Source organism: Pseudophryne corroboree, chromosome 9 (assembly GCF_028390025.1).
Source record: "Pseudophryne corroboree isolate aPseCor3 chromosome 9, aPseCor3.hap2, whole genome shotgun sequence".
Lineage (NCBI taxonomy): Eukaryota > Metazoa > Chordata > Amphibia > Anura > Myobatrachidae > Pseudophryne > Pseudophryne corroboree.
Genome location: NC_086452.1, coordinates 399,645,830 through 399,671,991, shown reverse-complemented (window position 1 = coordinate 399,671,991; position 26,162 = coordinate 399,645,830). Strand labels below are relative to the sequence as shown.

Below are 26,162 nucleotides of genomic sequence, written 5' to 3'. Positions count from 1 at the left end.
CCCAGATGCCTAGCGGAATCGCTCTGTTTTAGCTCCTCCTTCAATCTCTCCAGCTTCTTCTGCAAAAGCCTGATGAGGGGAATGACCTGACTCAGGCTGGCAGTGTCTGAACTGACTTCACATGTGGCAAGTTCAAAGGGTTGCAGAACCTTGCACAACGTTGAAATCATTCTCCACTGCGCTTGGGTCAGGTGCATGGCATTTTCCTGCTCCTCCATCCTCTGAAGCATATAGAGGATTGAATTCCACCTCGTTACCACCTCTTGCTTCAGATGATGGCGGGGCAGGTTCAGGAGTGTTTGCTGGTGCTCCAGTCTTCGGCACGCGGTTGCTGAATGCCGAAAGTGGCCCGCAATTCTTCGGGCCACCAACAGCATCTCTTGCACGCCCCTGTCGTTTTTTAAATAATTCTGCACCACCAAATTCAATGTATGTGCAAAACATGTTACTTGCTGGAATTTGCCTAGATGTAATGCACGCACAATATTGGTGGCGTTGTCCGATGTCACATATCCCCAGGAGAGTCCAATTGTGGTAAGCCATTCTGCGATGATGTTCCTCAGTTTCCGTAAGAGGTTGTCAGCTGTGTGCCTCTTATGGAAAGCGGTGATATAAAGCGTAGCCTGCCTAGGAATGAGTTGGCATTTGCGAGATGCTGCTACTGGTGCCGCCGCTGCTGTTCTTGCTGCCGGAGGCAATACATCTACCCAGTGGGCTGTCACAGTCATGTAGTCCTGAGTCTGCCCTGCTCCACTTGTCCACATGTCCGTGGTTAAGTGGACATTAGGTACAACTGCACTTTTTAGGACACTGGTGCCTCTATTTCTGACGTCGATGTACATTCTGGGTATTGCCTGCCTAGAGAAGTGGAACCTAGATGGTATTTGGTACCGGGGACACAGTACCTCAAGAAATTCTCTAAGTCCCTGTGAACTAACGTCGGATACCGGACGCACGTCTAACACCAACACAGCTGCCAAGGCCTGAGTTATCCGTTTTGCAACAGGATGACTGCTGTGATATTTTATCTTCCTCGCAAAGGACTGTTGGACAGTCAATTGCCTACTGAAAGTAGTAAAAGAGGTCTTCCGACTTCCCCTCTGGGATGCCGATCGACTCCCAGCAGCAACAACAGCAGCGCCAGCAGCAGTAGGCGTTACACTCAAGGATGCATCGGAGGAATCCCAGGCAGGAGAGGACTCGTCAGACTTGACAGTGACATGGCCTGCAGGACTATTGGCTTTCTTGTCTAAGGAGGAAATTGACACTGAGGGAGTTGGTGTTTGTGGTTTGCAGTAGCTTGGGTACAAGAGGAAGGGATTTAGTTGTCAGTAAACTACTTCCGCTGTCACCCAAAGTTTTTGAACTTGTCAATGACTTCTGATGAATGCGCTCCAGGTGACGTACAAGGGAGGATGTTCCTAGGTGGTTAATGTCCTTACCCCTATTTATTACAGCTTCACAAAGGCAACACACGGCTTGACACCAGGTGTCCGCATATCTGAAATAATTCCACACCGAAGAGATCATTATTTTTGTATTTTGACCAGGCATGTCAATGGCCTTATTTATCCCACGGACAACAGGTGTCTCTCCAGGTACCTGACTTAAACAAACCACCTCACCATCAGATTCCTCCTTGTCAATTTCCTCCTCATTTCCAGCAACACCCATATCCTCATCCTGGTGTACTTCAACAGTGGCATCTTCAATTTGACTACCAGGAACTGGACTGTGGGTGCTACTTCCAGCACTAGCAGGAGGCGTGCAAATGGTGGAAGGAGCCACCTCTTCCCGTCCAGTGTTGGGAAGGTCAGGCATCACAACCGACACAATTGGACTCTCCTTGGGGATTTGCGATTTAGAAGAATGCACAGTTCTTTGCTGTGCTTTTGCCAGCTTAATTCTTTTCATTTTTCTAGCGGGAGGATGAGTGCTTCCATCCTCATGTGAAGCTGAACCACTAGCCATGAACGCAGGCCAGGGCCTCAGCCGTTCCTTGCCACACCGTGTCGTAAATGGAACATTGACCAGTTTACGCTTCTCCTCAGACACTTTTAATTTAGATTTTTGGGTCATCATATTACTGAACTTTTGCTTTTTGGATTTTACACGCTCTCTACTATGACATTGGGCATCGGCCTTGGCAGGCGACGTTGATGGCATTGAATCGTCTTGGCCATGACTAGTGGCAGCAGCTTCAGCACTAGGTGGAAGTGGATCTTGATCATTACCTATTTTACCCTGCACATTTTTGTTCTCCAGTTTTTAATGTGTGGAATTATATGCCAGTAATATTATTATATCAATAGCAATGGCCTACTGTACTGTACTACTATATACTGCTCACAACAATGCAGCACAGATATGGATACTTGAAGTGACACGGAGCTGAAAGATACAGCAATGGCCTACTGTACTATACTACTATACTGGTGGTCACCAAAATGCTGCACTGTACTACTATATATAATATATATAGTATATACTGGTCACACAACAATGCAGCAGATATTGAGCACTGATGATCAGGATACTGTCTAGAACCGAGTCTGACACGGAGCTGCAAGATACAGCAATGGCCTACTGTACTGTACTACTGTAATTGTATACTGGTGGTCCCCAAAATGCTGCATTGTACTACTATACTGCTCACAACAATGCAGCACAGATATGGATACTTGAAGTGACACGGAGCTGCAAGATACAGCAATGGCCTACTGTACTACTATACTGGTGGTCACCAAAATGCTGCACTGTACTACTATATATAATATATGGACTATATACTGGTCACACAACAATGCAGCAGATATTGAGCACTGATGATCAGGATAATGTCTAGAACTGAGTCTGACACGGAGCTGCAAGATACAGCAATGGCCTACTGTACTGTACTACTACAATTGTATACTGTTGGTCCCCACAATGCAGCACACTGAGCACATATATGGAGCTTTTCAGGCAGAGAACGTAGATACAGTATTTGCAGCACACTGAGCACAGATAGGGAGCTTTTCAGGCAGAGAACGTAGATATTTGCAGCACACTGAGCACAGATATGGAGCTTTTCAGGCAGAGAACGTAAGATATTTGCAGCACACTGAGCACAGATATTTGCAGCACACTGAGCACAGATATTTGCAGCACACAGAGCACAGATATTAAGCTTTTCAGGCAGAGAACGTAGCCACGTCCTCTCTGTTCAATCTCCAATGCATGAGTGAAAATGGCGGCGATGCGCGGCTCTTTATTTGGAATGCGAATCTCGCGAGAATCCGACAGCGGGATGATGACGTTCGTCCTCGTTCGGGTTAACCCAGCAAGGCGGGAAGATCCGAGGCTGCCTCGGACCCGTGAAAAATAGGTGAAGTTCGGGGGGGTTCGGATCTCGACGAACCGAACCCGCTCATCTCTACTATTTACTAAGCCTTAGGTGGAGTTAAAATCAAAGGAGATAAAGTACCAGCCAATCCGCTCCTAACGGACATGTCACAGACTGGTTTTGAAAAATGACAGGAGCGGATTGGCTGGTACATTATCTCCGTTGACTTTATCTCCATCCAAGGCTTAGTAAATAGACCCCACATTATGGGACATGGCAGTTACGAACTGATTGGCTGGTGCTTTATCTCTCTCCACTTTAACTCCATCCAAGGCTAAGTAAACATATCCTATAGATCCCTTACTTAGAAAAGCAGAGACATAACATTATACAGGGGACAGAAGTTAACATGGCACTGACAGTGACACAGCAGGTGCATCACCTTCATATTACAGAGACTGGGGCTCGTCCTGTCTGTACTGTATATACTGCATACATCGCACTGTGCCAGCTGGCTGCTGTAATATAACCCCCAGCGACCTAGCAGACCAGAGCCAGCCTAGAGCACCATCCTATCTCAGTCAGCATGCCCCCAGAGCTGGTGAGACACTGGCGGCCTCAGCCTCAGTTACCCGGCCAATGAGTAACTAGCGCGTAGTCTCCGGTACACACAGAGTTACAGCCGCCTCCAGCGGGAGTACAGCCCTGCAGCCCCTAGGTAAATTCACCAATGCAGGCTAATATGACTCGCATCAGACTCTGCCAGCGACCTGAACATAGCAATATACAGTAAGTCTTTTGCACCCACATCACATTCACACACCTCCTTCATATTCTGGATTTCGCAGCAGCACTGTGTCTTGATGTCCTTGAGTCCCTTTAAGATACAAGGTTTCAAAGCTCTTGGTCTTGTACATTTACTTGTTGAGTTCTCACGGATGTAGATTACTCTCTAGATGACTCCCTCATTTAAAAAAAATGGTGTCTGTAAACCATGGATATTAAGGACAGGAGCAGACCACGGAGTGCAGAAATAGACAAATATATCTCCATCTACTCATCATAATCAATAGAAAATGTGCTTGAACACACACACCCACATACACAACCGCACACACACACAGATATGAACAATCATTATTTTGTACCAGGGATCAGATCACTAGTTTTGTATTTTAAAAAAACAAAGCAAATATATGGTTTATGCAAAGAGCAGTTTCTAAATGTATATCCCCTCAGTCTATTATGCAGGCTTATTAACTAGATTACAAATAAAATAAAATAAAATAAAAAATACAGTACCGCTTGCCCCACTTTCAAGATAGTGTAAGAATCCAACACTACCCCCCCCCCCATCCCCGTTAGAGAGGGGATGTTCCCTCAATGCATTTTCTCCACCCTTCCCCGTTTTCATCATTGTTAACCTTCAGATGATGAGATTGAGTTTTGCCAGCCCCCACCCCTGCTTGCATCTGACCACTGCCACGTCAATGGCAATTTGAGTACTTTACTTTGTTTAATTAGAGCAAATCCATAATTTAAAGGATGCAATATATAATCAATACCACTAGATAGCGATGTGCATATCAATGGAAATAAAGTGCCGTATGTTAGCAGAAATTGTTGGATAGACTTTAAAATGTTGAAACCGACCAGCATTGAAAGATTTGTATCTGTAAAGACTTTGGGGCCTCTTTATCACCATCCGCATCCAGGATGTGGATGACCGGTGATAAAATCGCCCAAACTCGCACTGCGATAATTGATTACATCGCAAGGATGTATCAATTATCGCATGCAGTGACAGAGCTTGCGGTCAAGCTCTCTCCCTGCAATGACACTCCGCTGCAACATCGGGGTATTTGTCAGAAAAAATACACCGATGTCCTGCTGCACATGCATCGCCCCCACCGACATCACCACTACCGCCGCCGCCTGGTCAACTCCCTCGTCGCGACTACCCCTGTGCGCCATGGTTCTCCCCCAGCAGATCAATAAACTCACCAGTCCAGGGAGCCGCTCCGTGCTGCTTTTGCTGGGCTGCCGGTAGAGATGAGCGGGTTCGGTTCCTCGGAATCCGAACCCGCCCGAACTTCAGCTTTTTTTACACGGATCCGAGCGACTCGGATCTTCCCGCCTTGCTCGGTTAACCCGAGCGCGCCCGAACGTCATCATGACGCTGTCGGATTCTCGCGAGGCTCGGATTCTATCGCGAGACTCGGATTCTATATAAGGAGCCGCGCGTCGCCGCCATTTTCACACGTGCATTGAGATTGATAGGGAGAGGACGTGGCTGGCGTCCTCTCCATTTAGATTAGAAGAGAGAGAGTGAGATTGAGACAGAGACACTTGATTTACTGGAGCTTAGGAGTACTAGAGAGTGCAGAGTTTACTAGTGACTGACCACTGACCAGTGACCACCAGTGCAGTTTTATTTAATATAATCCGTTCTCTGCCTGAAAAAAACGATACACAGTGACTCAGTCACATACCATATCTGTGCTCAGCCCAGTGTGCTGCATCATCTATGTATAATATCTGACTGTGCTCACACAGCTTAATTGTGGGGGAGACTGGGGAGCAGTTATAGGTTATAGCAGGAGCCAGGAGTACATATTATTAAAATTAAACAGTGCACACTTTTGCTGCAGGAGTGCCACTGCCAGTGTGACTGACCAGTGACCTGACCACACTGACCACCAGTATAGTATACTATATTGTGATTGCCTGAAAAAGTTAAACACTCGTCGTGTGACTTGTGTGGTGTTTTTTTATTCTATAAAAAACTCATTCTGCTGACAGACAGTGATAAAATCGCCCAAACTCGCACTGCGATAATTGATTACATCGCAAGGATGTATCAATTATCGCATGCAGTGACAGAGCTTGCGGTCAAGCTCTCTCCCTGTCGGGTGTTGTATCCTGTGTGCTGTGGTGACCCCCGCTGCTGTAAAGTGCGCTGCTGCTTTGCAGCATCACTTTACTGCACCGGAGGACGCATTGCAGCATATGGGGGACCCGGTGCCCAGCAGCGCCCAGCGGGACGGCGGACACCGGCTCCCTGGACTTTTTACACTGTGATCAGCTTGTGTGTGACACACATAACTGATCACTCTGCCGGGTCCCCGCTCAGCTTTCTCAGCCAGGGGCAGAGAAAGCTGGGCAGATGCCACCATATCGCAGTGCTGCCCTGTGATCTCGCCAGACTGAGCTAGCAAGATTATCACATGGTACACTGCGGTATTTTTTCACTTTCTTTTTTTTCTTTAGTAAATTTGGCCACATCACATTCCCATTATAAGTATAGAGAATGCGATGTGGGTTACTAAAAAAAAGTGAATTAAAAGGTTTGGAGCAGATTTTATTGAAATCTGCTCCAAATGCCCTTTACTACATTCAGGTGATATTAATATAATTTGAAAAGGGTGTGAAAACACCCTTTTTCACATTATATTAGGAAAAATAATGTTAATAAATAAACCCCTAAATTATTTAAAGACCCTGTAGTGTTTTCATATTTTTGGTTAAAGAAGAAATCCTAAAACTTACAACCATCCAGACTGTTGGATGGTAAATACTAAGGCAAGTGGAGGTAAATAGTGATGGAGATCTGTTCAGTGTCGGACTGGGGCAAGAAGGGCCCACTTGGGGAATGCAGTTAAGGGTGTGGACAGCCTCCAGAGGGGGTGTGGCCAGCTGCAACAGAGGCTTGAAATGCACCATAGTCCTGTGTAGTATAATAATGTAACATTATACTGCACCGGACTATGGTTCTAGACTGTGCACTGTGATCAGGTTCTGGGTTGTTCACTTGTATAACACAAATGCACAGTATGGAACCTTATCCCTAGAGTAGAGGTAGTGGGGCCCACCAGAGATTTCCCCTGTACCCCTGTGGGCCAGTCCAACCATGGATGTGTTGTAGTTTCCAACCATACCCCCGGAAAAAAAAAAAACGGCCTTGGCACATTTCTAGCAAAGAGTCATAAATGCATAAAGAAAGTGCACAAATACAACTTCTGCAGTGCAAATACAGTTTGTGGCAATTTTTGTAAAGATGTTCAGTTTTATGCAAAGGGCCTGGACTTTATTTGCACAGTGGGGTCTGCAGGGGGTAGACCACTGGTGAAAGTAGGGCTGTAACTAGGTGTGTGCAAGTGGTATCGTTGTGTAACAGGGCTGGAGCGTGATGCAGTGCCTGCTGCCGTGCAGGTGTCATCACACTGCTTAGCTGTGGCCGCTCCTGTCACGTACAGTACGCGGAAGCGTCAAGAAACCCAACCTTTCCGGTTCAATCACAGATGTGGACACCTCTCAACAACGGTCGTAGATCAACCTAAAGGGAAGGAACGTACCGATTAAGATGTGTCAACCCTCTTTCTCAAGAGCGGGGCACGTCAGGGGTAGCTGCGACCTTCACCGGCTGGGTGGAAGGTGATCACTGGCCAGAGGCCTCAGCTACCCAATTCTCACACACTCACACTCTCGCGCGTAGTGTGGTGAAAGGGGTCCTCACGTCCCTGAGCAAAACCCCTAATCGGTATATGGGGACGATAACAAACAGACACAGAGCAATACTCACTCCTGACTCACTGGTCACCATGATAGTCGCACCTTTCTGCTTCTGTTGGGGCAAGAAGAACAGCCTCCCTAACTGCAGGCTACTCTAACGGCTAACGACAAATTACAGCCGAACTACGCCTGCTTGAACAAATTAATGTTAACAACTGAGACTGCTGGTTCTAATCCAAACTAACAGAGACCGGACTAACCAGTCACAATCACTATACAACAAGTCAGTGGAATAATACCCCGGCACAATGGGTTAACCCCAAATGACAAACACCACTTACCGCTTACTGGTCGTTAGCCACTTCTTTCCCCTCTTTACTGAGGACGCGAATGGTGGTCTGTTATGGACAGCCATCCACTCCAGACTAACGAGAAGTAGAGGCGTGTGGGACGGGTACGTTACTCCGCACTCTCTCCAATCCCTTGCACTGTACACCAGTTTCTCACACCCAACCAGATGTAAGTCCCCCGGGAGCTGCCATATGGACCCACTCCCAGCAGAACCCGTCCGGGCTGGTCTGTACAATACAACTCCAGGTCCTATAAAATACCGTGGGCGGCACAGGCCGGAGGCCTGGGTGAGGTGCAGGCAGGAAGCCTGGGTGAGGCGCAGGCAGGAGGCCTGGTTCTGAGCACAGTGGTGGGGCACAGGCCGCAGGCCTCAGGATGGGGCACAGGCTGGAGGCCTGGGGATGGGGCAGAGGCCGGAGGCCTGGATAGTGGGCACAGGCCGGGAGGGCCTGACTGTGGTAGGCACAGGCCGGGAGGGCCTGGCTGTCCCCACAGGTCTAATGCCTGTCCCTCGTGCTCTAGGGAGGGTTATAAATAAGTGTAAGTGGCCCACGGCCGCTTACCTGTCACGGTGGGAGAGGCTGCAGCAGGGAGCTTTGTTAGCTCTTTTGCTTCCCACGTGCTGCAGCACTCTCCACCAGATTTCTGCTGCTGGGCGTCTTCCCCCACCGAGTCTTCCGCTGACATCTTCCTCCTCTTCTTCTTTCTCGCCATCACCGTCGCTGCCTCCGCCGTCGCCACATCCGCTTCTCTGTCTTCTTTCTTCTCCAGGAGCTCTTCTTCTGTCCGCCTGACCGAGCTCTCCCACTCCGCAACGTCTCTTATATGACGCCGGAAGTGGGTGGAGCTATGACCCGGCGAGCCCTGATTGGCTCGCCACTGCCTCTCACCTTTGGCTGCCAATGCGCGAGCCCCGATTGGCTCGCGCTTGGTGCGTCATTCAAATTGCCGCTACGTGATTGTAGGGACTTGAATCCTAGCGGATGCAAGTCCCTCCATAGCTAATACAAACAAACACCAGGCCGGCGCTCAATTCCAATGATGCTCCCAAATGTAAATAAAAAATCAATTTATTAAAATAACATCCAAAAAAAATTATAAACACACTTGTTAAAAATAATAATAAACCACGGTATTTTATACCACATAAAACTGAGGTGTATTATATAGAGATGAGCGGGTTCGGTTTCTCTGAATCCGAACCCGCCAGAACTTCATGTTTTTTTTCACGGGTCCGAGCGACTCGGATCTTCCCGCCTTGCTCGGTTAACCCGAGCGCGCCCGAACGTCATCATGACGCTGTCGGATTCTCGCGAGGCTCGGATTCTATCGCGAGACTCGGATTCTATATAAGGAGCCGCGCGTCGCCGCCATTTTCACACGTGCATTGAGATTGATAGGGAGAGGACGTGGCTGGCGTCCTCTCCGTTTAGAATTAGAATAGATTAGAGAGACACTTGATTTACTAATTTTGGGGAGCATTAGGAGTACTCAGTAGTGTACAGTGCAGAGTTTTGCTGATAGTGACCAGTGACCACCACTTTTATTTATAATCCGTTCTCTGCCTGAAAAAAGCGATACACAGCACACAGTGACTCAGTCACATACCATATCTGTGTGCACTGCTCAGGCTCAGGCCAGTGTGCTGCATCATCTATTATCTATATATAATATTATATATATCTGTCTGACTGCTCAGCTCACACAGCTTATAATTGTGGGGGAGACTGGGGAGCACTACTGCAGTGCCAGTTATAGGTTATAGCAGGAGCCAGGAGTACATAATATAATCCGTTCTCTGCCTGAAAAAAGCGATACACAGCACACAGTGACTCAGTCACATACCATATCTGTGTGCACTGCTCAGGCTCAGGCCAGTGTGCTGCATCATCTATTATCTATATATAATATTATATATATCTGTCTGACTGCTCAGCTCACACAGCTTATAATTGTGGGGGAGACTGGGGAGCACTACTGCAGTGCCAGTTATAGGTTATAGCAGGAGCCAGGAGTACATAATATATTATATAGTGAGTGACCACCAGACACACAGTGCAGTTTATTTAATATATCCGTTCTCTGCCTGAAAAAAGCGATACACACAGTGACTCAGTCAGTCACATACCATATCTGTGTGCACTGCTCAAGCTCAGGCCAGTGTGCTGCATCATCTATATATATTATATATCTGTCTGACTGCTCAGCTCACACAGCTTATAATTGTGGGGGAGACTGGGGAGCACTACTGCAGTGCCAGTTATAGGTTATAGCAGGAGCCAGGAGTACATAATATTATATTAAAATTAAACAGTGCACACTTTTGCTGCAGGAGTGCCACTGCCAGTGTGACTAGTGACCAGTGACCTGACCACCAGTATATAATATTAGTAGTATACTATCTCTTTATCAACCAGTCTATATTAGCAGCAGACACAGTACAGTGCGGTAGTTCACGGCTGTGGCTACCTCTGTGTCGGCACTCGGCAGCCCGTCCATAATTGTATATACCAGTGACCTAACCGTGGTTTTTTTTTCTTTCTTTATACATACATACTAGTTACGAGTATACTATCTCTTTATCAACCAGTCTATATATTAGCAGCAGACACAGTACAGTGCGGTAGTTCACGGCTGTGGCTACCTCTGTGTCGGCACTCGGCAGCCCGTCCATAATTGTATATACCACCTAACCGTGGTTTTTTTTTCTTTCTTTATACATACATACTAGTTACGAGTATACTATCTCTTTATCAACCAGTCTATATATTAGCAGCAGACACAGTACAGTGCGGTAGTTCACGGCTGTGGCTACCTCTGTGTCGGCACTCGGCAGCCCGTCCATAATTGTATATACCACCTAACCGTGGTTTTTTTTTCTTTCTTTATACATACATACTAGTTACGAGTATACTATCTCTTTATCAACCAGTCTATATATTAGCAGCAGACACAGTACAGTGCGGTAGTTCACGGCTGTGGCTACCTCTGTGTCGGCACTCGGCAGCCCGTCCATAATTGTATATACCACCTAACCGTGGTTTTTTTTTCTTTCTTTATACATACATACTAGTTACGAGTATACTATCTCTTTATCAACCAGTCTATATATTAGCAGCAGACACAGTACAGTGCGGTAGTTCACGGCTGTGGCTACCTCTGTGTCGGCACTCGGCAGCCCGTCCATAATTGTATACTAGTATCCATCCATCTCCATTGTTTACCTGAGGTGCCTTTTAGTTGTGCCTATTAAAATATGGAGAACAAAAATGTTGAGGTTCCAAAATTAGGGAAAGATCAAGATCCACTTCCACCTCGTGCTGAAGCTGCTGCCACTAGTCATGGCCGAGACGATGAAATGCCAGCAACGTCGTCTGCCAAGGCCGATGCCCAATGTCATAGTACAGAGCATGTCAAATCCAAAACACCAAATATCAGTAAAAAAAGGACTCCAAAACCTAAAATAAAATTGTCGGAGGAGAAGCGTAAACTTGCCAATATGCCATTTACCACACGGAGTGGCAAGGAACGGCTGAGGCCCTGGCCTATGTTCATGGCTAGTGGTTCAGCTTCACATGAGGATGGAAGCACTCAGCCTCTCGCTAGAAAACTGAAAAGACTCAAGCTGGCAAAAGCACCGCAAAGAACTGTGCGTTCTTTGAAATCCCAAATCCACAAGGAGAGTCCAATTGTGTCGGTTGCGATGCCTGACCTTCCCAACACTGGACGTGAAGAGCATGCGCCTTCCACCATTTGCACGCCCCCTGCAAGTGCTGGAAGGAGCACCCGCAGTCCAGTTCCTGATAGTCAGATTGAAGATGTCAGTGTTGAAGTACACCAGGATGAGGAGGATATGGGTGTTGCTGGCGCTGGGGAGGAAATTGACCAGGAGGATTCTGATGGTGAGGTGGTTTGTTTAAGTCAGGCACCCGGGGAGACACCTGTTGTCCGTGGGAGGAATATGGCCGTTGACATGCCAGGTGAAAATACCAAAAAAATCAGCTCTTCGGTGTGGAGGTATTTCACCAGAAATGCGGACAACAGGTGTCAAGCCGTGTGTTCCCTTTGTCAAGCTGTAATAAGTAGGGGTAAGGACGTTAACCACCTCGGAACATCCTCCCTTATACGTCACCTGCAGCGCATTCATAATAAGTCAGTGACAAGTTCAAAAACTTTGGGTGACAGCGGAAGCAGTCCACTGACCAGTAAATCCCTTCCTCTTGTAACCAAGCTCACGCAAACCACCCCACCAACTCCCTCAGTGTCAATTTCCTCCTTCCCCAGGAATGCCAATAGTCCTGCAGGCCATGTCACTGGCAATTCTGACAAGTCCTCTCCTGCCTGGGATTCCTCCGATGCATCCTTGCGTGTAACGCCTACTGCTGCTGGCGCTGCTGTTGTTGCCGCTGGGAGTCGATGGTCATCCCAGAGGGGAAGTCGTAAGCCCACTTGTACTACTTCCAGTAAGCAATTGACTGTTCAACAGTCCTTTGCGAGGAAGATGAAATATCACAGCAGTCATCCTACTGCAAAGCGGATAACTGAGTCCTTGACAACTATGTTGGTGTTAGACGTGCGTCCGGTATCCGCCGTTAGTTCACAGGGAACTAGACAATTTATTGAGGCAGTGTGCCCCCGTTACCAAATACCATCTAGGTTCCACTTCTCTAGGCAGGCGATACCGAGAATGTACACGGACGTCAGAAAAAGACTCACCAGTGTCCTAAAAAATGCAGTTGTACCCAATGTCCACTTAACCACGGACATGTGGACAAGTGGAGCAGGGCAGGGTCAGGACTATATGACTGTGACAGCCCACTGGGTAGATGTATGGACTCCCGCCGCAAGAACAGCAGCGGCGGCACCAGTAGCAGCATCTCGCAAACGCCAACTCTTTCCTAGGCAGGCTACGCTTTGTATCACCGCTTTCCAGAATACGCACACAGCTGAAAACCTCTTACGGCAACTGAGGAAGATCATCGCGGAATGGCTTACCCCAATTGGACTCTCCTGTGGATTTGTGGCATCGGACAACGCCAGCAATATTGTGTGTGCATTAAATATGGGCAAATTCCAGCACGTCCCATGTTTTGCACATACCTTGAATTTGGTGGTGCAGAATTTTTTAAAAAACGACAGGGGCGTGCAAGAGATGCTGTCGGTGGCCAGAAAAATTGCGGGACACTTTCGGCGTACAGGCACCACGTACAGAAGACTGGAGCACCACCAAAAACTACTGAACCTGCCCTGCCATCATCTGAAGCAAGAAGTGGTAACGAGGTGGAATTCAACCCTCTATATGCTTCAGAGGTTGGAGGAGCAGCAAAAGGCCATTCAAGCCTATACAATTGAGCACGATATAGTAGGTGGAATGCACCTGTCTCAAGTGCAGTGGAGAATGATTTCAACGTTGTGCAAGGTTCTGATGCCCTTTGAACTTGCCACACGTGAAGTCAGTTCAGACACTGCCAGCCTGAGTCAGGTCATTCCCCTCATCAGGCTTTTGCAGAAGAAGCTGGAGGCATTGAAGAAGGAGCTAAAAGGGAGCGATTCCGCTAGGCATGTGGGACTTGTGGATGCAGCCCTTAATTCGCTTAACAAGGATTCACGGGTGGTCAATCTGTTGAAATCAGAGCACTACATTTTGGCCACCGTGCTCGATCCTAGATTTAAAGCCTACCTTGGATCTCTCTTTCCGGCAGACACAGGTCTGCTGGGGTTGAAAGACCTGCTGGTGACAAAATTGTCAAGTCAAGCGGAACGCGACCTGTCAACATCTCCTCCTTCACATTCTCCCGCAACTGGGGGTGCGAGGAAAAGGCTCAGAATTCCGAGCCCACCCGCTGGCGGTGATGCAGGGCAGTCTGGAGCGACTGCTGATGCTGACATCTGGTCCGGACTGAAGGACCTGACAACGATTACGGACATGTCGTCTACTGTCACTGCATATGATTCTCTCAACATTGATAGAATGGTGGAGGATTATATGAGTGACCGCATCCAAGTAGGCACGTCACACAGTCCGTACTTATACTGGCAGGAAAAAGAGGCAATTTGGAGGCCCTTGCACAAACTGGCTTTATTCTACCTAAGTTGCCCTCCCACAAGTGTGTACTCCGAAAGAGTGTTTAGTGCCGCCGCTCACCTTGTCAGCAATCGGCGTACGAGGTTACATCCAGAAAATGTGGAGAAGATGATGTTCATTAAAATGAATTATAATCAATTCCTCCGCGGAGACATTGACCAGCAGCAATTGCCTCCACAAAGTACACAGGGAGCTGAGATGGTGGATTCCAGTGGGGACGAATTGATAATCTGTGAGGAGGGGGATGTACACGGTGATATATCGGAGGGTGAAGATGAGGTGGACATCTTGCCTCTGTAGAGCCAGTTTGTGCAAGGAGAGATTAATTGCTTCTTTTTTGGGGGGGGTCCAAACCAACCCGTCATATCAGTCACAGTCGTGTGGCAGACCCTGTCACTGAAATAATGGGTTGGTTAAAGTGTGCATGTCCTGTTTTGTTTATACAACATAAGGGTGGGTGGGAGGGCCCAAGGACAATTCCATCTTGCACCTCTTTTTTCTTTTCTTTTTCTTTGCATCATGTGCTGATTGGGGAGGGTTTTTTGGAAGGGACATCCTGCGTGACACTGCAGTGCCACTCCTAGATGGGCCCGGTGTTTGTGTCGGCCACTAGGGTCGCTAATCTTACTCACACAGTCAGCTACCTCATTGCGCCTCTTTTTTTCTTTGCGTCATGTGCTGTTTGGGGAGGGTTTTTTGGAAGGGCCATCCTGCGTGACACTGCAGTGCCACTCCTAGATGGGCCCGGTGTTTGTGTCGGCCACTAGGGTCGCTAATCTTACTCACGCAGTCAGCTACCTCATTGCGCCTCTTTTTTTCTTTGCGTCATGTGCTGTTTGGGGAGGGTTTTTTGGAAGGGACATCCTGCGTGACACTGCAGTGCCACTCCTAGATGGGCCCGGTGTTTGTGTCGGCCACTAGGGTCGCTAATCTTACTCACACAGTCAGCTACCTCATTGCGCCTCTTTTTTTCTTTGCGTCATGTGCTGTTTGGGGAGGGTTTTTTGGAAGGGCCATCCTGCGTGACACTGCAGTGCCACTCCTAGATGGGCCAGGTGTTTGTGTCGGCCACTAGGGTTGCTAATCTTACTCACACAGCTACCTCATTGCGCCTCTTTTTTTCTTTGCGTCATGTGCTGTTTGGGGAGGGTTTTTTGGAAGGGCCATCCTGCGTGACACTGCAGTGCCACTCCTAGATGGGCCCGGTGTTTGTGTCGGCCACTAGGGTCGCTAATCTTACTCACACAGCTACCTCATTGCGCCTCTTTTTTTCTTTGCGTCATGTGCTGTTTGGGGAGGGTTTTTTGGAAGGGCCATCCTGCGTGACACTGCAGTGCCACTCCTAGATGGGCCCGGTGTTTGTGTCGGCCACTAGGGTCGCTTATCTTACTCACACAGCGACCTCGGTGCAAATTTTAGGACTAAAAATAATATTGTGAGGTGTGAGGTATTCAGAATAGACTGAAAATGAGTGTAAATTATGGTTTTTGAGGTTAATAATACTTTGGGATCAAAATGACCCCCAAATTCTATGATTTAAGCTGTTTTTTAGTGTTTTTGGAAAAAAACACCCGAATCCAAAACACACCCGAATCCGACAAAAAAAATTCGGTGAGGTTTTGCCAAAACGCGTTCGAACCCAAAACACGGCCGCGGAACCGAACCCAAAACCAAAACCCGAAAAATTTCAGGCGCTCATCTCTAGTATTATACCTCTAATATTTGCATAAATGCATACATAGATATTGTAAGTAGCAAAAAATATATAAGAGGTAGTCGCTGAAACTTATATAGGAAGACTCTCAATTTAATTTAGTCAGTCTCTTATACTTATTTAGTAGCCCACAGTTCAAATAGGGATGAATCCTCCAGCTGGTATATTTAGTATCTATAACCATATATATATATCTATGCAGAAAGTGTTTTTATAGATCAGTGCGCTTATCCAACGTTCGAAAGTTCCTTCCAAAAATGTCACCAGATGTCACTATGCTGAGACTTAATTAGTCGTATTGGATCCGCATCCAAAGCCGTCTAGCAAATTTTCCCGTGCTCTATAGACACCTTCCAAACTTCTTTGGTGGCAGCTCAATTCCTCAAGAAATGACCTGGGTAGGTTCAGTCATGCGATTCTGTGTCGGTAGGGGAGAAGAACAAGCGCCATATGGCGTAGTAATTCAAATAAATGGGTAAATTATGGACACGTGAATGTACTGTAAGTACCGGATATAGTCTTGGAATTAGGCCTATCGGTCTCTCTTTTCTCAGTGGCTGCTCCCCACCTCTGAATTATTGTATCTGTCCATTGCGACAATGTCTTCTATATAACATTTGTGGCCACATTTAGTGCAGGGTATTCCAAAACAAGATGATGTCTCTCTTCCCACTCCAATCCTATATGATTTCTCTTCAATGGGAAACCTCTAAAGAAATTGATCCTTCCCTGTACAGATATATATATATATATATATATATATATATATATATATATATATATATCCCGGATTGATGTGGATATTTCCATGGAATAGGTAAATAAATGCAATGATGTAAGACCGTATGGTTGCTGCTACTCACTGAATAACTGTGATTGTCCTTACTGCGCAAAGTAAGTTGTTGGAAGCTGCTCTATATCACCCTGTGCACAGGTGAGACATCCGTTAGTGGCACAATTGAGTGGAAACCGCTCCCTTCCGTGCGGCACAGTGTTAGTGCACCGAGCCGCTGTGCATCACCCCCGACTCAGATGGAACAGTACTCAGCAAGGCGGGATATTTGAAAGTTCCCGATGCAAGGGAGGAATAGATGGTGCAGTATCGTCACAAGTGAGTAGATTACCGGCAAATGGTAGCAGACAGCCAATTGCTGTAAAAGCTGGTGTATTTCTCCTGTGGGCACTCGTTAGTCTTAGCGACCCATTCTCTCTGTACCCTCAACCCGTTTCTCCGCACACCAGGCGGCTTCTTCAAGAGGCAGAGTGTTCTTCTCTGGGCACTTTTTTTAATCTTTTATACCCCATCCTTTGTAACTAGTATAAACAGGTGTGTATGGAGTCCTAACAGGTGTAATGAAATCATTACTCTCATACACCAACAGATTTTGGCTCAGAGTATCACTTTACATGGTCTATTAGTATAAAATCAAAACATTTGTAAACAGCATAATAAAAATTAATCATATCAATGTCAATACATATACATATATAAAAAACTTTTTATGCCATGCGGACAGAATAACATGAAAACAACACAATTATAAACTGAAGAAAATCATGCAGCTGTATATCTATAACCTCATACACCTCCTAACGGGGAAAACATATTTGTATCCTCAGTATTAATAATAACACATCCATAATATATTTATAAACTATAAATACCTCAAATATTATTTATTAAATATTTTATTTCATTTTAAATGATTTATTAAACGTGGAACAAAACATAATGCTCCACGTATCTGCATACACACATCCCTTCATGTTGCTGTACCTATAAACCTATGTACCAATACCCGTTAGGGTTAAACAGCTGGAAAACAGGGCAACCTGTTCTATGCAGATCAATGTAATTTTAATCATGAATATTTAATTTTACCTTAAACTTTTAGGTACTTAATCTGATCCTGAACTATGGAATTTCTAAGATAAAATGTCCCATATGGCAGCGCCCAGGACAGAGAGCAGACCTTAAAACTGGCATGCCACTAGCTATATAGGGGCAATGCCAAGTCCGATCACAGTCGTGGGTGCCGACCAAACAACATTACTAAAAGTAGATGTATAAAGGCAAAAACTATTATACTCTATACACCCAAGCATATATAGAGTATACTCTCTAAATGGAAGATAATTAATTAAATAAAGGATGAGATAACAGATAGTGTTAACATTCAGAAAAAACGGAACTACATAATACTTACAAAAGTCTATATAAATTCAAGATCTATTGTCTCATTTAACCCTAGTGGCTTCAAGTTTTGAAGTCTCCAGAGTCATGCAGCTTCCTGACAACATAATGTTCTAAATCTATCCCCACCTCTGGGGGTAACCTTGATCTGTTCGAGACCAATTAATTGGAGACAGGCAGGATTACTAGCATGAACTTCTGTATAGTGACGTGAGACGCTGTGATTCATGTATCCCTTAAGGATATTTCTCCTAGGCTACATAAATCGCAACTTCAATGCCCTAGTAGTTCACCCCACATAATATAGCTGACACGAACAACGCAACACATATATTCCAAAATGCGTGCTACAATTAATGAATGATTGGATCTTAAATTCTGTTTTTGAGCAAGACGAAGAAATGTATTTGGTTTAATTTACTACATGGGTACATGTAGTACATCTGTTATGGTTACATCTAAAAAAAAAACATAACCTTTGAGCCCACTATTGTTTGCTGTTCGCTCAAATCAATATTCTCGCGAGATCTCTTAAAAAAACTAGGAGCCAGTATATTTCTAAGGTTTCTAGCTTTTTTAAAAATAATCTTAGGATTTGCAAGGAGAGTGGTACTCAATATCGGATCAGTCAACAATAGCTTGTAGTTACGTTTAATTATGCAGGAGATTTTGTTTGCTTTTACATTAAATTTAGATTTAAATGCAGATTATATTCATTTGTTTTCTGATTTTTTTTTATTGTTTTTATATCTAGATTTCTCATGAGATTTTTTGATTTTTAAAGGGGAATCTCGTACTATTGTGGTACTTGAATTTTCATTCCCATCTCTACCCTCATTTACTGATGGTGTGCCTTTAGTTTTAAGGATATTCTCCCTATCTAATGTTTGTGAGTAGGCAATAGCCTCTTCCAATATACCCTCGGGGTATTCACGTTCCCTCAAGGAAGTAATAAGTTCCTCAGCTTGTTCGGCAAATGTACAATCTAATGTGCAATTACGTCTAATCCTAAACATTTGACTTTTAGGTACATTATTTAACCAGCTCTTCTTGTGATTGCTCGTATATGGGATGTAACTGCAGGTGTCAACAGGTTTTTTATAGGGTGACACCATCAGTTTTTCCTCTACCACCTCCACCGTAACGTCCAAAAAATGAATACATGAAGGATGGTGTGTGCATGTGAAAGATAAACCATATTCATTAGTGTTTAAAAATTCAACAAAATTAGTGACAGTGTTAACATCCCCTTTCCAAATAAAAAACAGGTCGTCGATATAGCGACAATAGAGGACCAGGTTCGCAGAGTATGGGCCCTCCCAAATGAGGACCTGTTCGAGGTCACCCATGTAGATGTTTGCGAAACTCAGTGCGAACCTGGTCCCCATCGCTGTACCGATTACCTGTAAGTAGTGACAGTGATCAAACAAAAAGTGATTATGTTTTAAAATAAAATAAATAACAGAAGTGATAAAGTTGCGCTTCATCGATGAGTCCATTCCAGTTTTTATAAGTGCATCATCCACAGCTTGCACACCTTTAGAATGTGGAATATTGGTGCACAATGCTTGTACATCGCAAGTGATTAAAGTATAGTCAGGGGCCCATTTATGGCCTTCCACAAGTTTAATAAACTCAGTGGTATCCCGGATATGGGATCTCAGAGATGTCGCACAAGGTTGTAAAAAGTGATCAACGTAATAGGATAAATTAGACGTACGACCCCCTATCCCAGAAATAATAGGTTGCCCCGGGGGTTCGTGAAGTGTTTTGTGGATTTTAGGGAGGTGATAATATATCGGGACGATAGGTTTGAGGGGGTAGAGGAAATTGCCGCCGACATACCATACTACACTCCTGTATTTGGGTGGAGTCTTATGTTGTAGTCACTATACAAATGGAGCCACGCTAGTCGTGGCTCCGTGTGTGACTCGGGCTCGCCTACCGCCGAGAGCGTCTCTGTCCGTCCGGGCGTGCACACCTGCAACCTAGACACGCCCCATCCACTTGAAAGGATAGCGTCTCCGTCCGCGCGTCCGGACAGAGACATTCAGAATGGGAGCGTCTCAATGCACACCAGGCATGACTAGGCAGACGGATTGCCCAGTCACGCCTGGAGTGCACGCCTGCGATGGATCCGCCTCAGATGAGTGTGGCTCCATCTGTATGTGTGTGTCCATGTCTGTACATAGGCAGGCCACATGGCAGAAAGTTTGCTGCGTTTGATATGTATATATTTTTAACCCATGAATTTCTCTTGTTTTATAATCTCAGAATATTTGCCACAGTTTGCGTATACTTGCCTACTCTCCCGGAACCTGCAGGATGCATGGCGCTGGCAGTGACACAGCAGGTGCATTACCTTCATATTACAGAGACTGGGACTCGTCCTGTCTGTACTGTATATACTGCATACATTGCACTGTGCCAGCTGGCTGCTGTAATATACTGTAACCCGCAGAGACCTAGCAGACCAGAGCCAGCCTAGAGCACCACCCTATCTCAGTCAGCATGCCCCCACAGCTGGTGAGACACTGGCGGCCTCAACCTCAGTTACCCAGCCAGTGAGTGACTAGCGTGGAGTCTCCGGCACACACAAAGTTACAGCCGCCTCCATGGTAAAGTAGTAAGTAGGATTACTGCCCTGCAGCCCCTAGGTAATTTCACCAATGCAGGCTAATATGACTCGCATCAGACTCTGCCAGCAACCTGAACCTAGCAATATACAGTAAGTCTCTTGCACCCACATCACATACACACACCTCCATCATATTCTGGATTTCGCAGCAGCACTGTGTCTTGATGTCCTTGAGTCTCTTCAAGATACAAGGTTTCAAAGCTCTTGGTCTTGTACATTTACTTGTTGAGTTTTCATGGATGTAGAGTACTCTCTTGCCACGGTTTGCGTATACTTGCCTACTCTCCCGGAACCTGCAGGATAGGGATGGCCATTGACCATCAATGATTCTAAATCCAAAACCATCAATGGTAGAGAACCAGATGGTTTCCCGCCATTGATGGTAAAGCATAAACAAATATTTTTTTATTTATTTTTTGCAAGGTGATGGGACACAGAACATAGCTCCACCCCTGACACCCGCTAAGACCTGCCCTCATTTTATATTGGCCAGAGGCCCAGCCAGAACCTTTCAGCAGCGCGCATCGAGTGGTGCAAACCATCGATGGTTTGCCATAGATGGTTTTAGAGCCGATGGCCATCCCTTCTGCAAGAGACTCACAATTTTTTGGGTAGACCCCCGCATTCACGGAAGAGTGTGCTCGCCTCCCACGTTCTGCCCACTTCCTAGTAAAGTGGGCAGAAAGGAAAGATGATCCTCTAATAAGTCACACATGTTTCAGCTGTGTATCCAATATAGTAAATACCTCACTGCTTCCGATCATTCTTACTTAGCATTTGTCAGTATTCGTTTGGATCTCCCAGTGTGAAAACATATTAGTAGGGACTGAGGTTCACGGAATAATAACTAGTTTATTAAAGCAACGTACAACTGTAAACAATAAATATAAAGCAGGAATAACTAGAGAACACAAAGGGAAAACTGAGGGGACATGGGATGCCAGGAAACTGTGAGTACACGAGAATGATGTAGACTGTGGTAGAGTATGCACGTACCAGGTTTGCAGGATTGCACTGTAGCTGGACTGCAGGACTGCACTGTAACTGGAACACAGGATGGCACTGATGAATTGTGAACGGTGACTAAAGGTGCTGATGAGTTAAGGAACTTGTGAATGATGATTTAAGACACTGGTGATTTGCAGACTTGTAAATGGTGACTGAAGATGCTGATGAGTTAAGGAACTTGTGAATGATGATTGAAGACACAGGTGATTTGCAGACTTGTAAAATGGTGACTGAAGATGCTGATGAGTTAAGGAACTTGTGAATGATGATTGAAGACACAGGTGATTTGCAGACTTGTAAATGGTGACTGAAGATGCTGATGAGTTAAGGAACTTGTGAATGATGACTGAAAACACTGGTGATTTGCAGACTTGTAAATGGTGACTGAAGATGCTGATGAGTTAAGGAACTTGTGAATGATGATTGAAAACACAGATGATTTGCAAAGTTGTAAGCGATGACTAAAGACGCTGATGATTCAAGGAACCTGAGAATAATGGTTAAAGACACTGGTGGTTTACAGAGTAGTAAATGGTGACTGGAGACGCTGATGATTCCAGGAACTTGAGAATGAAAATTAAAGACACTGGTGGTTTGCAGAGTAGTAAACGGTGACTGAAGACGCTGATGATTCTAGGAACTTGAAAATAATACTTAAAGACTCTGATGCAGACACTGACTCCCAGCACGCTGATGACCGAGACACATTAAAGTCCAGAAGCTGCTTGAGAACGCTGGAAGCTGTGCAGCAGTTAATGCTGGAAGCACCGGAGACACTGGGGTAGACTGCGGAGAAACCCGCCGGGAACAAGAGCACTGGCAGTTCTTTGGTCGATTTAGCAGCAGAGATCAGCATGACCAGGACCAGGAGCTGTAACAATCTTGACTCGATGAACTGGCAACAGGGAGCCTGTGTGGCTGGCCTAAGTAGTGAGTACAGGTGCTGCTCACAGCTGTGGTAGCAGCTACTAATCAAGCTGCAGATACAGAGCAGAACTCTGAACACCAGAGCAGAGAGCGCCACCCCAGGCATGGAGGAGAAACTACATGGGATTGTGACAGCATTCAGCACAGGTTACACAGTCCCAGCAGGCACTACCTTGGTCTGATGAATCCCTCCCATGAGTCTCCTGTAGAGATGACCATCGATGATTTAAATTCATCGATGGTTTACGCCCGATGTAGAATACTTCTGCCATCGATGGGGGAGAACCAGCTGGTTTCCCTCCATCGATGGAAAGGTATAACCAAATACTTTTTTTTTTAATGTGGTGCCAGGACACAGAGCATAGCTCTGCCCCCCGACACATGCGAAGCCCCGCGCTTGTGTTCTGATTGGTCCATGGGCTAGTCAGTCAAAACACAGGATAACCATCGATAGTGGGAACCATCGATGGTTATCCACTGCATAGTTGGCAGCCAACGATGGTTCCTTTAATATCACCATTGATGGTAACCATGGATGGCAACCACACCGATGGCCATCCCTAGTCTGCTGCTCAACTCTTCCAGGGGTCAGAAATCCATGTGATGAGCTCCACCAATCAGAGCTCAGCACATACCTCTAACTTTATGTGCTAAAGGCCCCCATCCATTAGTGCGATATGGCCACTTTTCATCCAATTTCGAGCTTTCGGATTGATGGTTCGGATGAAAAGTGACACATCGCATGTCATTTTCCTCCAACTCTGATCCAAGGCATTTTCCCGTGCTCCTCGGATTGGAGTCGCAGATTGCCATGGCTGCCACAAGGATTCATCAAATCCCGCAGCCATGACTGGGATCGAATACTATGCATCACATGCAAAAGGACCGCATATGATGTATCGTATGCAGTCCAGCCGCCTTGGAGCTGCCGGGTTGGTTGGTGAGGTATCGCATGCGAGGTTCACATGCGATACCTCGAACCAGTGCCGTAACTAGGTGTGGGCCAATGGTGCCTTGCCCACAGCGCAAATGCACTGTGGGCGCACCATCTGGCAGCACCACCCGCCCTGCTGCTCTCGCAAGTGTCACTCACTCATCACCAGTGACCATCACCCGCCGCTGCTGCACCGCTGACCTGTATGTGGCGTGCGCTTAGCCCTCTACTGTTGAGCGGCTAGTGCACCCACTATACAAGTTGCAGGACACTGAAGTGTCAATCACCGCCGCCTCCCGTCCGCCTCTGCCCTGTGTGCACTGGGCATTACTCCGCCTCCCCATTACGGTCCGGCCGCTCAGCTCCTGCTGACAAGGGTAAGTGGGGCTATGTGCAGCGCAGGAGTCAGTGCGGCCTGGTTGTCGGAAGCCGTGATTGATGATTGATGGGAGTGCCAGGAGTACGGACAGTGAGGAGGAGGACGATGACGTGGGATCCCAGTTTAGTGACTGCAGCATGTGTCCTGATGTGTCCAGCAAGCTGTGCTATAATGTGTAAATATGGGGACTCTGCCTGCCTTAATGTGTAAAAATGGGGACTCTGCCTGCCTTGATGTGTAAAAAGGGGAACACTGCCTGCCTTAATGTGTAAAAATGGGGACTCTGCCTGCTGTAATGTGTAAAAATGGGGACTCTGCCTGCCGTAATGTGTAAAAAGGGAGCTATGCCTGTCGTAATGTGTAGAAGGGAGTCATGTGGCCACTCCCCTTACAAGTGAAGCCATACCCCTATATTTTAGGCACGCACTGGCTCTGGTTTGTACAGGGGGGGCGCTGATGCTGTTTCTTGCACACAGCGCTAAAATTTCTTGCTACTGCACTGCCTCGCACTAGTGGATGGCCACCTTACGTCTCATTCGCGGGGCGGGAGGGGGTGTCGTGGTGGTGTTTATAGGACATTGCAGCAGCGTAGAGGGTGCCTGCATTGTCTGGACCGTTTGCAGGTTGGGCCACGGCGGCTGCATTATAATTGCTCTAATTAGCAGTGTTCTTAAGGGGGGCACACAATTAAAGATGTGTGCTGAGCGATCTACTGTATCACAGACCGCTCAGCACACATCCCCCACCCCCCACCCCAGTCAGCACTCAGCGCGATGTGTGCTGAGCGAGGAGGGGGGGTTGGGCCGCTCACTTCACACAGCTCTGAGGTACAGATGAGCGGGCTCGGTTCGTCAAGATCCGAACCCCCGCAAACTTCACGTGGTTTACAGGGGTCCGAGGCAGTCTCGGTTCTTCCTGCCTTAAACGCAAAACCCAAACGGGGGGAAACGTCATCATCCCACTGTCGGATTCTCGCAAGATTCGGATTCCATATAAAGAGCCGCACGTCGCCGCCATTTTCACTCGTGCATTGTCGAGATAGTGAGAGGACGTGGCTACATTCTCTGCCTGAATTGCCCAATATCAGCTAAATCTCAGCTCAATATCTGTGCTCAGTATGAGTGCTGCATTGTGGTGACCAGTGTGTGTGTATATATATATATATATATATATATATAGTAGTACAGTACTGTAGTCCATTGCTGTATTTTGCTGCTCCGTGTCAGTTCTATTATCCAGAACAGTGCTCAGTATCTGTGCTCATTATTATAATTGCTGCATTGTGGTGACCACTGACCAGTATATAGTAGTACAGTACAGTAGTCCATTGCTGTATTTTGCTGCCCAGTGTCAGTTCTATTATCCTGAACAGTGCATAGTATCTGTGCTCATTATTATTATTGCTGCATTGTGGTGACCACTGACCAGTATATAGTAACATAGAAACATAGAAATATAGAATTTTACGGCAGATAAGAACCACTTGGCCCATCTAGTCTGCCCCTTTTTTTATCCTTTACGCAATTTCAACCCTTTTTGAACCTTAATTCTTTGTGAGGATATTCATATGCCTATCCCAAGCATGTTTAAATTGCTCTACATTCATAGCCTCTACCACCTCTGATGGGAGGCTATTCCACTTATCCACTACCCTTTCAGTAAAGTAATTTTTCCTTAAATTCCCCTTAACCTCCCCCCCTCCAGTCTCAGTGTATGTCCTCGAGTTCTAATACTTCTCTTCCTTTGAAGAATGTTTCCCTCCTGAACTTTGTTAAGACCCTTGATATTATATTTGAAAGTTTCTATCATGTCCCCCCTTTCCCTTCTCTCCTCCAAACTATACATGTTAAGATCTTTTAGCCTTTCCGGGTAAGTTTTGTGATGTAGGCCATGCACCATTTTAGTTGCCCTTCTTTGTACACTCTCTAATGTATTTATATCCTTCTGGAGATATGGTCTCCAGAACTGGACACAGTATTCCAGATGGGGCCGTACCAATGACCTATACAGTGGCATTATCACTTCTTTTTTCCTGCTACTGATTCCTCTCCCTATGCAACCAAGCATCTGACTTACCTTTCTCATTGCTTTGTTG

General features: G+C 46.2%; 1 protein-coding gene across 1 annotated transcript in view; it reads left to right on the top strand.

Annotated features, from left to right (window-relative positions):
- The window catches only part of FAM107A (family with sequence similarity 107 member A), a 555,305-nt gene that overhangs the window by 24,779 nt on the left and 504,364 nt on the right, over positions 1 to 26,162 (top strand). The gene's annotated exons all lie outside the window — the stretch shown is intronic.